Genomic DNA, 14,520 nt, shown 5'->3' with positions numbered 1-14,520 from the left:
AATTTAAGTGTATGTAAACTTCCGAATTCAACTGTAGTTAATGAAGCTGCCAGTTGAGGACTTGCGAGGCGTCTGTTTCTCAAACTAGACACTCTAATGTACTTGTCATCTTGCTCAGTTGTGCACTGGGGCCTCCCACTCCTCTTTCTATTCTGGTTAGTGCCAGTTTGCGCTGTTCTGTGAAGGGAGTAGTACACAGCGTTGTACGAGAACTTCAGTTTCTTGACAATTTCTCGCATGGAATAGCCTTCATTTCTCAGAACAAAAATAGACTGACGAGTTTCAGAAAAAAGTGATATGTTTCTGGTCATTTTGAGCCTGTAATCGCACTCACAAATGCTGATGCTCCAGATACTCAACCAGTCTAAAGAAGGCCAATTTTATTGCTACTTTAATCAGAACAACAGTTTTCAGCTGTGCTAACATAATTGTGAAAGGGTTTTCTAATGATCAATTAGCCTTTTAAAATGATAAACTTGGATTAGCTAACAAAATGTGCCGTTGGAATGTGCCGTTGGATGGTTGGTGATTATGGACCTCTGTACGCCTATGTAGATATTCCATAAAAAATCTGCCGTTTCCAGCTACAATAGTCATTTACAACATTAACAATTTCTACACTGTATTTCTAATCAATTTGATGTTATTTTAAATGGACAAAAAAATGGGCTTTTCTTTCAAAAACAAGGACATTTCTAAGTGACCCCAAACCTTTGAACAGTAGTGTATATTATTTATATATGGCTTCCCTGTGGCTCAGTTGGTAGAGCATGGTGTTTGCAACGCCAGGGTTGTGGGTTCGATTCCCACCAGGGGCCAGTACGGAGAGAAAAAAAAAATTATGAAATGAAATGTATGCATTCACTACTGTAAGTTGCTCTGGATAAGAGCGTCTGCTAAATGACTAAAATGTAAATATATGCTATAAACACAGATTTCGGACACTGCCCACGATTGACCAATTATATATATATATATATATTATTGGTCAGTCATGGGCCGTGTCCGAAATCTGACTTGCCTACTACTTTCTGCATACTGTGAACGAATCGTACTACATACTATTTATAACGTACTGTTCAGTACAGATGTATGGAATATGCAACAAATATCAACATACATACAACATCCATACTGAGAAGGCATCATCAAATGGGCAATCGGGCTTGTTCCCCACCTTTCGTAGATTTTTGTAGTGTGTCCCCTTTTCTGATTATCAACTGTTGTCGAACACACATGGATGTAAAAAAACTATTCTCTTCCTCAATAGTGTGCAGCGAATTCTACTAGATGAAATGCCGAAATGAGTATGACATCCGGGCATTTAAAGTTTACATGTTCAAAATTTCATATACTATAAAACTTTCAAACGGCCTCTTATTTAGGGCACAAGTATGGATATTCGGATACATTTATCCAACTTGACTGGCAAATTAAAGGAATCCTAAGAAAAAAATGGTATAGTGCTTTAAAACAGAACTGATGACACACCAGAGAAGTCAAAACCTTCATTCGGTGTCAGGTAGCAAATTTAAGCATTTCTTCCCCACTGACTTAGTTTTAAACTTTTAATTACAGACTTTTGCCTGTGTTTTTATGAGGCCCTCTGTGTTCTTTTGCATTGAGATGTTATGGAAATAGGAACCTAAATACATACACTATATATACAAAAGTATGTGGACACCCCTTCAAATTAGTGGATTCGGCTATTTCAGCCACACCCATTGCTGACAGGTGTATGAAATCGAGCACACAGACATGCAATCTCCGTAGACAAAGTTTGGCGGTAGAATGGCCTTACTGAAGAGCTCAGTGACTTTCAAAGTGGTACCCTCATAGGATGCCACCTTTCCAACAAGTCAGTTCATTAAAATTTCTGCCCTGCTAGAGCTGCCCCGGTCAACTGTAAATGCTGTTATTGTGAAGTGTAAATGACTAGGAGCAGCAATAACGGCTCAGCTGTGAAGTGGTAGGCCACATAAGCTCACAGAACTGGACCGCCGAGTGCTGAAACACGTAGCGCGTAAACATCGTCTGTCCTCGGTTGCAACACTCACAACCGAGTTCCAAACTGCCTCTGGAAGCAACATCAGCACAATTACTGTTCGTTGGGAGCTTCATGATATAGGTTTCCATGGCCGAGCAACCGCACACAAGCCTAACATCGCCATGCGCAATGCGAAGCGTCAGCTGGAGTGGTGTAAAGCTCACCCCCATTGGACTCTGGAGCAGTGGAAATCACTCTTCACCATCTTGCAGTCCGATAGACTAATCTGGGTTTGGCGGATCCCAGGAGAACGCTACCTGCCCCAATGCAGAGTGCCAACTGCAAAGTTTGGTGGAGGAGGAATAAGGGTCTGGGGCTGTTTTTCATGGTTCGGGCTAGGCCCCATAGTTCCAGTGTAGGGAAATCTTAATGCTACAGCATACAATGACATTCTAGATGATTCTGTGCTTCCAATTTTGTGGCAATCATTTGGGAAAGACCCTTTCCTGTTTTAGCATGACAATGCCCCTGTGCACAAAGCGAGATCCATACAACAATGGTTTGTCGAGATCGGTGTATGTTCCAGCAGAAAGCCTTCCAAGTGAAGGCTGTTATAGCAGCAAAGGGAGGACCACCCCCATGATTTTAGAATGAGATGTTCAACGAGCAGGTGGCCACATACTTTTGGTCATGTAATGTATGTCACAGCCAGGTGCACCACCCTTGGCTCTGCATTATAAACCTCTACCTGTCCATCCTGGGCTCTGCATTATAAACCTCTACCTGTCCATCCTGGGCTCTGCATTATAAACCTCTACCTGTCCACCCTGGGCTCTGCATTATAAACCTCTACCTGTCCACCCTGGGCTCTGCATTATAAACCCCTACCTGTCCACCCTGGGCTCTGCATTATAAACCTCTACCTGTCCACCCTGGGCTCTGCATTATAAACCCCTACCTGTCCACCCTGGGCTCTGCATTATAAACCCCTACCTGTCCACCCTGGGCTCTGCATTATAAACCTCTACCTGTCCACCCTGGGCTCTGCATTATAAACCCCTACCTGTCCACCCTGGGCTCTGCATTATAAACCCCTACCTGTCCACCCTGGGCTCTGTATTATAAACCTCTACCTGTCCACCCTTGGCTCTGCATTATAAACCTCTACCTGTTCACCCTGGGCTCTGCATTATAAACCCCTACCTGTCCATCCTGGGCTCTGCATTATAAACCTCTACCTGTCCACCCTGGGCTCTGCATTATAAACCTCTACCTGTCCATCCTGGGCTCTGCATTATAAACCTCTACCTGTCCACCCTGGGCTCTGTATTATAAACCTCTACCTGTCCACCCTGGGCTCTGCATTATAAACCCCTACCTGTCCACCCTGGGGTCTGCATTATAAACCTTTACTTGGCCTAGCCACTCCACTTCTCACTGTGGAAACTGAGAGCCACAAGGGAGCAAGGCTCGAGACCTACACACACACACACACACACACACACGAGGGTGCTTCCAGACACCTGCGTGCTTGTGCTTTTGTATCCCTCCCTGCTCTCTCCGCGGCAACTTCTAATGTGTTTCTCCATTTCATTTATTATATCTTTTGCTTTTCCCAAGTCATTTTTCTCCCCTGCCGCCTGGCGTGAGATATTAGGGTATGTGTAAAATAAATGATGTCTATAGCTGTAGGGGTAGCTCTGGTTCCCCCGGAACTACCTACGTCCAAGGAACATTAAACATCAGATCCTCCTTTAGCCAATAAATAACTATTCATTTGAATGGCTTTGTGCACTGGACTTCTGTGCATATTTTACCAGCCCAAGGAGAGGGCCCATTAGGGACTTAATATAGAATAAATGGCCAGGGGCGTCGGTGGACGCGCGACTCAGCAGCATCATGGTGAGTTACTAATGATCTGCGAGGGCTTCAAATGAATCCGTTATATGCAGTATGTATATATTTATATATTATTTTTTAATTGTGTTTGAGAAGAACAAAACGCTAAGCACATCATTTAGGTTTGCCTTAAATGCTTTTCAAAAACAAAATAAATTAGATTCAATTAGTCCGTAATGGAGTGTGTGTGTGTGTGCGTGTGTGCGTGTTCTCTAGTGTATGTGTGTGTGTGTGTGTGTTATCTTTGTGGGTGTGGGTAAAGAGAGAGCAATAGGAGATTTTTAGTAGTGCCGTAGAAGCGATTTGTAGCGCTGATTGTCTTGTTAGCACAAGAATAAGCCCCTGAGTGTGTTGGGTGTAAGTACGTATGTGGATAGATACATCAGTCTGGACAAATATACATCAGTCTGCCTGTACTGATGCAGTATGGATAGAAGAGAGTGAGGAGGAGGGACTAGAAAGACTGATATCAATCCATAAGGAAGACCGTTACAATCCAATGTCACTGTCTGGTGGATCAACATTACTAATCAATTATTTCCATCATTCAGACATCTGTTTCTGTCTGTAGAACTGTACCAGTGGATTAGTAGGTCACAATTTATCAGGATATTTCCCTATAATCTGATGCTAAACTATAAAAAAACGATCAACGGCAACTCTATTGATATGCAACCAGGAAAACCTGGTTCAGTCTGCTTTCCAACAAACACTGGGGGATTAATTAACCTTTCAGCAGGACAATAACCTAAAACACAATTCCAAATCTACCCTAGAGTTGCTTACCAAGAAGACAGTGAATGTTCCTAAGTGGCCGAGTTACAGTTTAGACTAAAATCTACTTGAAAATCTTTGGCAAGACTTGAAAATATTTGTCTAGTAATGATTTAACACAGATTTGACAGAACTTGGAAGACTTTTGAAAAGAGTAATGGACAAATGTTGCACAATCCAGGTGTGGAAAGCTCTTACCCAGAAAGACTCACAGCTGTAACCACTGCCAAAGATGCTTCTACAAAGTATTGACACAAGGGTGTGTAAATTAGATATTTCTGTATTCATTTTCAGTCAATTGGCAAAAAATTCTTAAAACATGTTTTTGCTTTGTTATTATGTGGTATTGTGTGTAGATGGGGGTATATATGTATATATATATATATATATATATATAATTTTTTTATCCATTTTGAATTCAGGCTGTAACACGTCAACATTTGGAATAATAAGGGGTATTAACAAACCATGCAACTGCATGCTCTGAAAGACCTACACTCGACAATCTCTGCCTTAGTATAGCATGATCAACTGTATCAAAAGCCTTAGAGAGATCAATAAAAAGTGAGACACAATGCTGTTTTTTGTCAAGAGCTTCAGTGATATCATTTAAAACCTTCATGGCTGCTGTAATTGTGCTATGCTTCTTCCTGAAACCCGATTGGTACATTGATAAAATAGAGTTAGTATATAAAAACTCTTTTAGCTGGTCACTCACAAGGGTTTCAAGTATTTTCACCAGGGGTGACAGCTTTGAGATTGGCCTATAATTATTTAAAAGAGTTGGATCTCCCCCTTTTAAAAGTGGCAGGACAAATGCTGATTTCCAGATCTTTGGAATTTCATTACATTCCAGGGTTAGATTAAACAGATATGCAAGTGGTTCAGCTATGAAATCAGCTGCCAGATTTAAAAAGCAGGGATCCAAAAGATCAGGACCTGCAGGCTTTCTCTGATCTAAGGATTTCAGGGCTTTATGTACCACCTGCACTGAGAATGGCAAAAAGCTAAAAGTTTGACCAGCTCTCACTGGTTCATCCACACAAGGTTGTACAGAGACAGAGGACACTGAATCAAACAGCCTACCAGATGATACAAAGTGCTCATTGAAACAATTCAGCATTTCAGTTTTGTCATATATAGCAACAGAGTCCTTCAATACACATGACGGTAATTCATTAACATTACTGTTACCAGACATAGACTTAATAGCCTTCCAAAACTTTCTAGGGTCATTCAGGTTATCAGTGGTAACAGACATAAAATATTCAGATTTGGCCTTCCTGAGAAGAGAAGAACACTTGTTTCGTAACTGCCTAAAAACAAGTATGAATACTTTATGAAGGCACTGTATGTATGGGGTTAGTGGAAATGTTGTTGACATTTTGTTGAACATCTTCAGAACTTCTACAAACCATCTATTTGGGACTATCCAAATAAAGTGTTAGTGTGTGTGTCTGTGTTGCTGTGACTAGATGTTTGTCTCGTGCATGTAGTATCTGTGCTCCTCTGACTCGGTTTAAGCAAAGTAAGGTAATCAGCCGTAAGTGCATCTAACTTTCACAAAAACACATTTTCCAAAATGGGAGCATTTATGTATTATTTTGCAAATGTACTTGTTGGTAAAACAAAGCGATTTCTTCAACTCTTCAGAGTGATTGAGCCATCTGGAGCACTCTTTCTCTGTCTCTCTCGCTCTCTGTCTCTCTCCCTCTCTTTGTATCTCTCTCTCTCTCTATTCTCTTTATCTCTGCAGTAATGAAGTTACTTGTACAAGTTACATTTCGGTTTAGAAACCTACCTCAAACCCCATTCACATCTCCGTTCCAAGTTTCGTACAGTAGAAAGTGCCTACACTTTCCTTCTTTACACAGATACCCCAAAGAACTAGTTTCCAGCATCCTACAAGTAATACTTAAAGGGATTTTTTGAGGACATTCTAACCCAATCTTAATGGTTATCTTATCTCCAAGAGGAGCCACATAGTTTTTCATTGTCAATAACGTATTTATATTTCATTGGGTTAAAATTGTAAAATAATATTCCCAAACAGAATAAATGGAATGCTGACAAATGTTAGGAGATGCAGTGTCTTGGTGTTTTCTGCTAAGCTAACGGCAAGCCTGGTAATTAGCCGCGGCAGTTGAAGTGTTGGTTGGTGTCGGCGTGCTGAGGAGTTGATGAACTGTAGGAGACGTAGGAGCCTGGAGCCACGTGCATAGAGATGTTACCATATTCATGAGAGTGAGTTTGTGTGAGGTGGGGGGGGGGGACGACGGTGTTCTATGTGTGTGTGTGTGTGCGAGAGTTCGAAATGTTTTTTATGCCTGTTTTTCTTTTGTCATTGTTTTACCTGCCATTTTAGCTAGATGCAAAGAGTGTTTACAATGTTTGTGTAACTGAGCATGCAAGTGTGTTTGTGTCTCATCATTGTGTTTGTCTGTGTTAGAGGGTATGTTAATTTTTTTTATTAGTCTCCGAGCCTTCCTTTTTATTTATTTATGCCAGGACAGTTTTACCCAGCACCCCTTGCAAATAATTATCTGTGCTAATTATGGGCCTGCAGTCACAGCGCTCCAAATGCTTTTCTGTTGAGATGGGCTCTGGGATAGCAGGTGCAGGGCGGCCCTCCCAGGGACTAAGATTAAAGAGTGGGCCTCTCCCCTAATGTCGGAACCCATAACCAAATCTCGTGGTAGCTGTTTGACAGTCTGTCTCGAGAGATTACATGAAGCCTGACTAGGACACCAGTCACATCCATCTTTGAAAATACAAAAGAAGTGTAGTGAATTTCATAAGCATCCCATGGCTGCTTTAGAGATTTGATATGGCCAATGGCTATACTTTTAGTTTTTGTATATGTTTCCATGTTGCTCACTGGACTCATCCTGCCGTTGTTTGGGACATATCCCTCCCTTTGAGTTGGTTTGGGCAAAAAGATCAATGGTAGGTAAGTAAGCAAAAAAAAAATGCATTGATAGATTCTAGCCCCAAATCTCTTACCATGTTGTTGGGTGAATCAAGCACATGGGCAGAATATCCAAATTACATTTGTGCGTATGTTGTGTGACAAACTTTTACCTCCTCCATCTCCTCCCCTTACCGCCCCTTACCCCCATCCAGTCTGTCTCCCAAAGTTCCACAGAGTTGTGCACGGAGCGGATGGTGTCAGCTCGCTCCTTGCCACTCCATTTGCAGTAGCTGTACTGCTGTGATCACAGACAGACGTATAAATCAAACCTAGCTTGATGGATTCATCAGGGCGATGAAACGATCGCCTCAGAAGAGCGCCAGAGCTCTCTGAGCATCGTGTTTTTGACAGAAAGGGTATGCAAAGAGCCTAAATGGATGAATGGTTGATTAATTCTTTGCCTGAGATGTTGTCGACAGAAGGAAACGTGTTTTTGCTTTGACTTTGTTTGCATGGGAATTTGCGCGTGGGGTGTGAGTTATGGAGCACCAGTTTATACCTAAGGCTATTATTCTGCATAATGACGGCAGGTTGGAGGAGACACTAAAGACTCACTACCTGTGGAGCAAACACAACTAGGGGGAGAGGGGAAAGAAGGGGAGGGGAGAGAGGAAGGAGAAAGGAGAGAGAGAGGGAGAAGGGAGGGAGGGAGGGAGGGAGAGGGGAAGGAGAAGGGAGGGAGTGAGAGAGAGAGGGAGAAGGGGGATAGATGGCATAGATAGAGGGAAGCATAGAGACAGGCAGACTGAGATGAATAGAGGAAGGGAGCGAGTAAAACATGAAGCAACAAAGTATCGAGAGAGAAAGAAAGGCTTCAGCTGTGTATGGCTTTACCTCCCATGTTCATCTCATTAATCTAGTTATATTGACCAAATATCGGCCTACACATCACAGACAAACTGAAATGGTCCACCCACACAGACAGAGTGGTGAAGAAGGCGCAACAGCGCCTCTTCAACCTCAGGAGGCTGAAGAAATTTGGTTTGTCACCTAAAATACTCACAAACTTTTACAGAAGAACAATCGAGAGCATCCTGTCAGGCTGTATTAAATCAAATGTATTTATATAGCCCGTCTTACATCAGCTGATATATCAAAGTGCTGTACAGAAACCCAGCCTACAACCCCAAACAGCAAGCAATGCAGGTGTAGAAGCACGGTGGCTAGGAAAAACTCCGTAGAAAGGCCAACACCTAGGAAGAAACCTAGAGGAACCAGGCTATGAGGGGTGGCCAGTCCTCTTCTGGCTGTGCCGGGTGGAGATTATAACAGAACATGGCCAAGATGTTCATCATGGTCAAATAATAGTAATCACAGTGAACAGGTCAGGGTTCCATAGCCGCAGGCAGAACAGTTGAAACTGGAGCAGCAGCACGGCCAGGTGGACTGGGGACAACAAGGAGTCATCATGCCAGGTAGTCATGGTCCTAGGGCAAAGGTCGAGAGAGAGAGAGAGGAGGGGGCCCTCTAGCCCCCTGACACAAACTACTGCAGCATAAATACTGGAGGCTGAGACAGGAGGGGTCAGGAGACACTGTGGCCCTGTCCGATGATACCCCCAGACAGGGCCAAACAGGCAGGATATAACCCCACCCATTTTGCCAAAGCACAGCCCCCACACCACTAGAGGGATATCTTCAACCACCAATTTACCATCCTGAGACAAGGCCGAGTATAGCCCACAAAGATCTCCGCCACAGCACAACCCAAGGGGGGGGCGCCAACCCAGACAGGAAGACCACGTCAGTGACTCAACCCACTCAAGTGACGCACCCCTCCTAGGGACGGCATGGAAGAGCACCAGTAAGCCAGTGACTCAGCCCCTGTAATAGGGTTAGAGGCAGAGAATCCCAGTGGAGAGGGGAACTGGCTAGGCAGAGACAGCAAGGCCGGTTCGTTGCTCCAGTGCCTTTCCGTTCACCTTCACACTCCTGGGCCAGACTACACTCAATCATAGGACCTACTGAAGAGACGAGTCTTCAATAAAGACTTAAAGGTTGAGACCGAGTCTGCGTCTCTCACATGGGTAGGCAGACCATTCCATAAAAATGGAGCTCTATAGGAGAAAGCCCTGCCTCCAGCTGTTTGCTTAGAAATTCTAGGGACAATTAGGAGGCCTGCGTCTTGTGACCGTAGCGCACGTGTAGGTATGTACGGCAGGACCAAATCGGAAAGATGGGTAGGAGCAAACGCATGTAATGCTTTCTAGGTTAGCAGTAAAACCTTGAAATCATCCCATGCCTTAACAGGAAGCCAGTGTAGGGAGGCTAGCACTGGAGTAATATGATCAAAATGTTTGGTTCTAGTCAGGATTCTAGCAGCTGTATTTAGCACTAACTGAAGTTTATTTAGTGCTTTATCTGGGTAGCCGGAAAGTAGAGCATTGCAGTCGTCTAACCTAGAAGTAACAAAAGCATGGATACATTTTTCTGCAACAATGTTGGTCGGAAAGTTTCTGATTTTTGAAATGTTACATAGATGGAAAAAAGCTGTCCTTGAAACAATCTTGATATGTTCGTCAAAAGAGAGATCAGGGTCCAGAGTAACGCCGAGGTCCTTCAGTTTTATTTGAGACGACTGTACAACCATCAAGATTAATTGTCAGATTCAACAGAAGATCCCGTTGTTTCTTGGGACCTAGAACAATCATCTCTGTTTTGTCCGACTTTAAAACTAGAAAGTTTGCAGCCATCCACTTCCTTATGTCTGAAACACAGGCTTCCAGCGAGGGCAATTTTGGGGCTTCACCATGCTTCATTGAAATGTACAGCTGTGTGTCATTCGCATACCAGTGAAAGTTACATCATGTTTTCGAATGACATCCCCAAGAGGTAAAATACACTGCTCAAAAAATAAAGGGAACACTTAAACAACACAATGTAACTCCAAGTCAATCACACTTCTGTGAAATCAAACTGTCCACTTAGGAAGCAACACTGATTGACAATACATTTCACATGCTGTTGTGCAAATGGAATAGACAACAGGTGGAAATTATAGGCAATTAGCAAGACACCCCCAGTAAAGGAGTGGTTCTGCAGGTGGTGACCAAAGACCACTACTCAGTTCCTATGCTTCCTGGCTGATGTTTTGGTCACTTTTGAATGCTGGCGGTGCTTTCATTCTAGTGGTAGCATGAGACGGAGTCTACAACCCACACAAGTGGCTCAGGTAGTGCAGCTCATCCAGGATGGCACATCAATGCGAGCTGAGGCAAGAAGTTTTGCTGTGTCTGTCAGCGTAGTGTCCAGAGCATGGAGGCGCTACCAGGAGACAGGCCAGTACATCAGGAGACGTGGAGGAGGCCGTAGGAGGGCAACAACCCAGCAGCAGGACCGCTACCTCCACCTTTGTGCAAGGAGGAGCAGGAGGAGCACTGCCAGAGCCCTGCAAAATGACCTCCAGCAGGCCACAAATGTGCATTTGTCTGCTCAAACGGTCAGAAACAGACTCCATAAGGGTGGTATGAGGGCCCGACGTCCACAGGTGGGGGTTGTGCTTACAGCCCAACACCGTGCAGGACGTTTGGCATTTGCCAGAGAACACCAAGATTGGCAAATTCGCCACTGGCGCCCTGAGCTCTTCACGGATGAAAGCAGGTTCACACTGAGCACATGTGACAGACGTGACAGAGTCTGGAGACGCCGTGGAGAACGTTCTGCTGCCTGCAACATCCTCCAGCATGACCGGTTTGGCGGTGGGTCAGTCATGGTGTGGGGTGGCATTAATTTGGGGGGCCACACAGCCCTCCATGTACTCGCCAGAGGTAGCCTGACTGCCATTAGGTACCGAGATGAGATCCTCAGACCCCTTGTGAGACCATATGCTGGTGCGGTTGGCCCTGGGTTCCTAATGCAAGACAATGCTAGACCTCATGTGGCTGGAGTGTGTCAGCAGTTCCTGCAAGAGGAAGGCATTGATGCTATGGACTGGCCAGCCCGTTCCCCAGACCTGAATCCAATTGAGCACATCTGGGACATCATGTCTCGCTCCATCCACCAACGCCACGTTGCACCACAGACTGTCCAGGAGTTGGCGGATGCTTTAGTCCAGGTCTAGGAGGAGATCCCTCAGGAGACCATCCGCCACCTCATCAGGAGCATGCCCAGGCGTTGTAGGGAGGTCATACAGGTACGTGGAGGCCACACACACTACTGAGCCTCATTTTGACTTGTTTTAAGGACATTACATCAATGTTGGATCAGCCTGTAGTGTGGTTTTCCACTTTAATTTTAAGTGTGACTCCAAATCCAGACCTCCATGGGTTGATAAATTGGATTTCCATTGATTATTTTTGCGTGATTTTTGTTGTCAGCACATTCAACTATGTAAAGAAAAAAGTATTTAATAAGATTATTTCATTCATTCAGATCTAGGATGTGTTATTTTAGTGTTCCCTTTATTTTTTTGAGCAGTGTATATCGTGAAAACAATAGTGGTCCTAAAACGGAACCTTGAGGATCACCAACATTTACAGAGACAAACTGATATCTTTCCGACAGATAAGATCTAAACCAGGCCAGAACTTGTCCGTGTAGACCAATTTGGGTTTCCAATCTCTCCAAAAGTATGTGGTGATTGATGGTATCAAAAGCAGCACTCCTCGGTCTGACACCATTAAAAGGTAATTTGCCACCTTCACAAGTGCAGTCTCAGTGCTATGATGGGGTCTAAAACTAGACTGAAGCATTTCGTATACATTGTTTGTCTTCAGGAAGGCAGTGAGTTGCTGCGCAACAGCTTTTAAAAATGTTTTTGAGAGGAATGGGAGATTTGATATAGGCCGATTGTTTTTTATATTTTCTGGGTCAAGGTTTGGCGTTTTCAAGAGTGGCTTTATTACTGCCACTTTTAGTGAGTTTGGTACACATCCGGTGGATAGAGAGCCATTTATTATGTTCAACATAGGAGGGCCAAGCACAGGAAGCAGCTCTTTCAGTAGTTTAGTTGGAATAGGGTCCAGTATGCAGCTTGAAGGTTTAGAGACCATGATTATTTTCATCATTGTGTCAAGAGATATAGTACTAAAACACTTGAGTGTCTCCCTTGATCCTAGGTCCTGGCAGAGTTGTGCAGACTCTGGACAACTGAGCTTTGGAGGAATACGCAGATTTAAAGAGGAGTCCGTAATTTGCTTTTTAATGATCATGATCTTTTCCTCAAAGAAGTTCATGAATTTATACTGCTGAAGTGAAAACCATCCTCTCTTGGGGAATGCTGCTTTTTAGTTACCTTTGCGACAGTATCAAAAAGAAATTTTGGATTGTTCTTATTTTCCTCAATTAGGTTGGAAAAATAGGATGATCGAGCAGCAGTGAGGGCTCTTCGATACTGCACGGTACTGTCTTTCCAAGCTAGTTGGAAGACTTCCAGTTTGGTGTGGCGCCATTTCCATTCCAATTTTCTGGAAGCTTGCTTCAGAGCTCGGGTATTTTCTGTATACCAGGGAGCTAGTTTCTTATGACAAATGTTTTTAGGGGTGCAACTGCATCTAGGGTATTGCACAAGGTTAAATTGAGTTCCTCAGTTAGGTGGTTAACTGATTTTTGTCCTCTGACGTCCTTGGGTAGACAGAGGGAGTCTGGAAGGGCATCAAGGAATCTTTGGGTTGTCTGAGAATTTATAGCACGACTTTTGATGCTCCTTGGTTGGGGTCTGAGCAGATTATTTGTTGCGATTGCAAACGTAATAAAATGGTGGTCCGATAGTCCAGGATTATGAGAAAAAATATTAAGATCCACAACATTTATTCCATGGGACAAAACTAGGTCCAGAGTATGACTGTGGCATTGAGTAGGTCCGGAGACATGTTGGACAAAACCCACTGAGTCGATGATGGCTCCGAAAGCCTTTTGGAGTGGTTCTGTGGACTTTTCCATGTGAATATTAAAGTCACCAAAAATTTGAATAATATCTGCTATGACTACAAGGTCCGATAGGAATTCAGGGAACTCAGTGAGGAACGCTGTATATGGCCCAGGAGGCCTGTAAACAGTAGCTATAAAAAGTGATTGAGTAGGCTGCATAGATTTCATGTCAAAAGACGAAAACGTCCTTATTTTTTTTTTGTAAATTGAAATTTGCTATCGTAAATGTTAGCAACACCACCGCCTTTGCGGGATGCGCGGGGGATATGGTCACTAGTGTAAGCAGGAGGTGAGGCCTCATTTAACACAGTAAATTCATCAGGCTTAAGCCATGTTTCAGTCAGGCCAATCACATCAAGATTGTGATCAGTGATTAGTTCATTGACTATAACTGCCTTGGAAGTGAGGGATCTAACATTAGGTAGCCCTATTTTGAGATGTAAGGTATCATGATCTCTTTCAATAATGGCAGGAATGGAGGAGGTCTTTATTCTAGTGAGATTGCTAAGGCGAACACCGCCATGTTTAGTTTTGCCCAACCTAGGTTGAGGCACAGACACGGTCTCAATGGGGATTGCTGAGCTGACTACACTGACTGTGCTAGTGGCAGACTCTGAATCACTGCCTGGTACGGCAACTGCACTGCCCTCAACCGCAAGGCTCTCCAGAGAGTAGTGCAGTCTGCACAACGAGGGGCAAACTACCTGCCCTCCAGGACACCTACAGCACCCAATGTCACAGGAAGGCCAAAAAGATCATCAAGGACAACAATCACCCGAGCCACTGCTTGTTCACCCCGCTAACATCCAGAAGGCGAGGTCAGTACAGGTGCATCAAAGCTGGGACCGAGAGACCGATAAACAGCTTCTATCTCAAGACCATCAGACTATTAATCAGCCATCACTAACATTGGCTGCTGCCAACATACAGACTCAAATCTCTGGCAACTTTAATATATGGACTTAATAAAGGTATGGTATTACTAGTCACTTTAAATAACACCACTTTAATAATGTTTACAT

At 43.8% G+C, this 14,520-nt stretch overlaps 1 protein-coding gene and 1 non-coding gene across 2 annotated transcripts in view; both read left to right on the top strand.

Moving 5' to 3' along the window:
* The window catches only part of LOC106585691 (prune homolog 2 with BCH domain), a 28,900-nt gene that overhangs the window by 7,358 nt on the left and 7,022 nt on the right, over window positions 1-14,520 (top strand). The window lies entirely within an intron of this gene.
* On the top strand, window positions 744-818 carry trnaa-ugc (transfer RNA alanine (anticodon UGC)). The gene has a single exon. It is a non-coding gene; the product is annotated as a tRNA-Ala (tRNA).

Source organism: Salmo salar, chromosome 24, assembly GCF_965601325.2.
Source record: "Salmo salar chromosome 24, fSalSal1, whole genome shotgun sequence".
NCBI lineage: Eukaryota > Metazoa > Chordata > Actinopteri > Salmoniformes > Salmonidae > Salmo > Salmo salar.
Note: the sequence above shows the minus strand (reverse complement) of the source record. Positions and strands in the feature narration are given on the sequence as shown.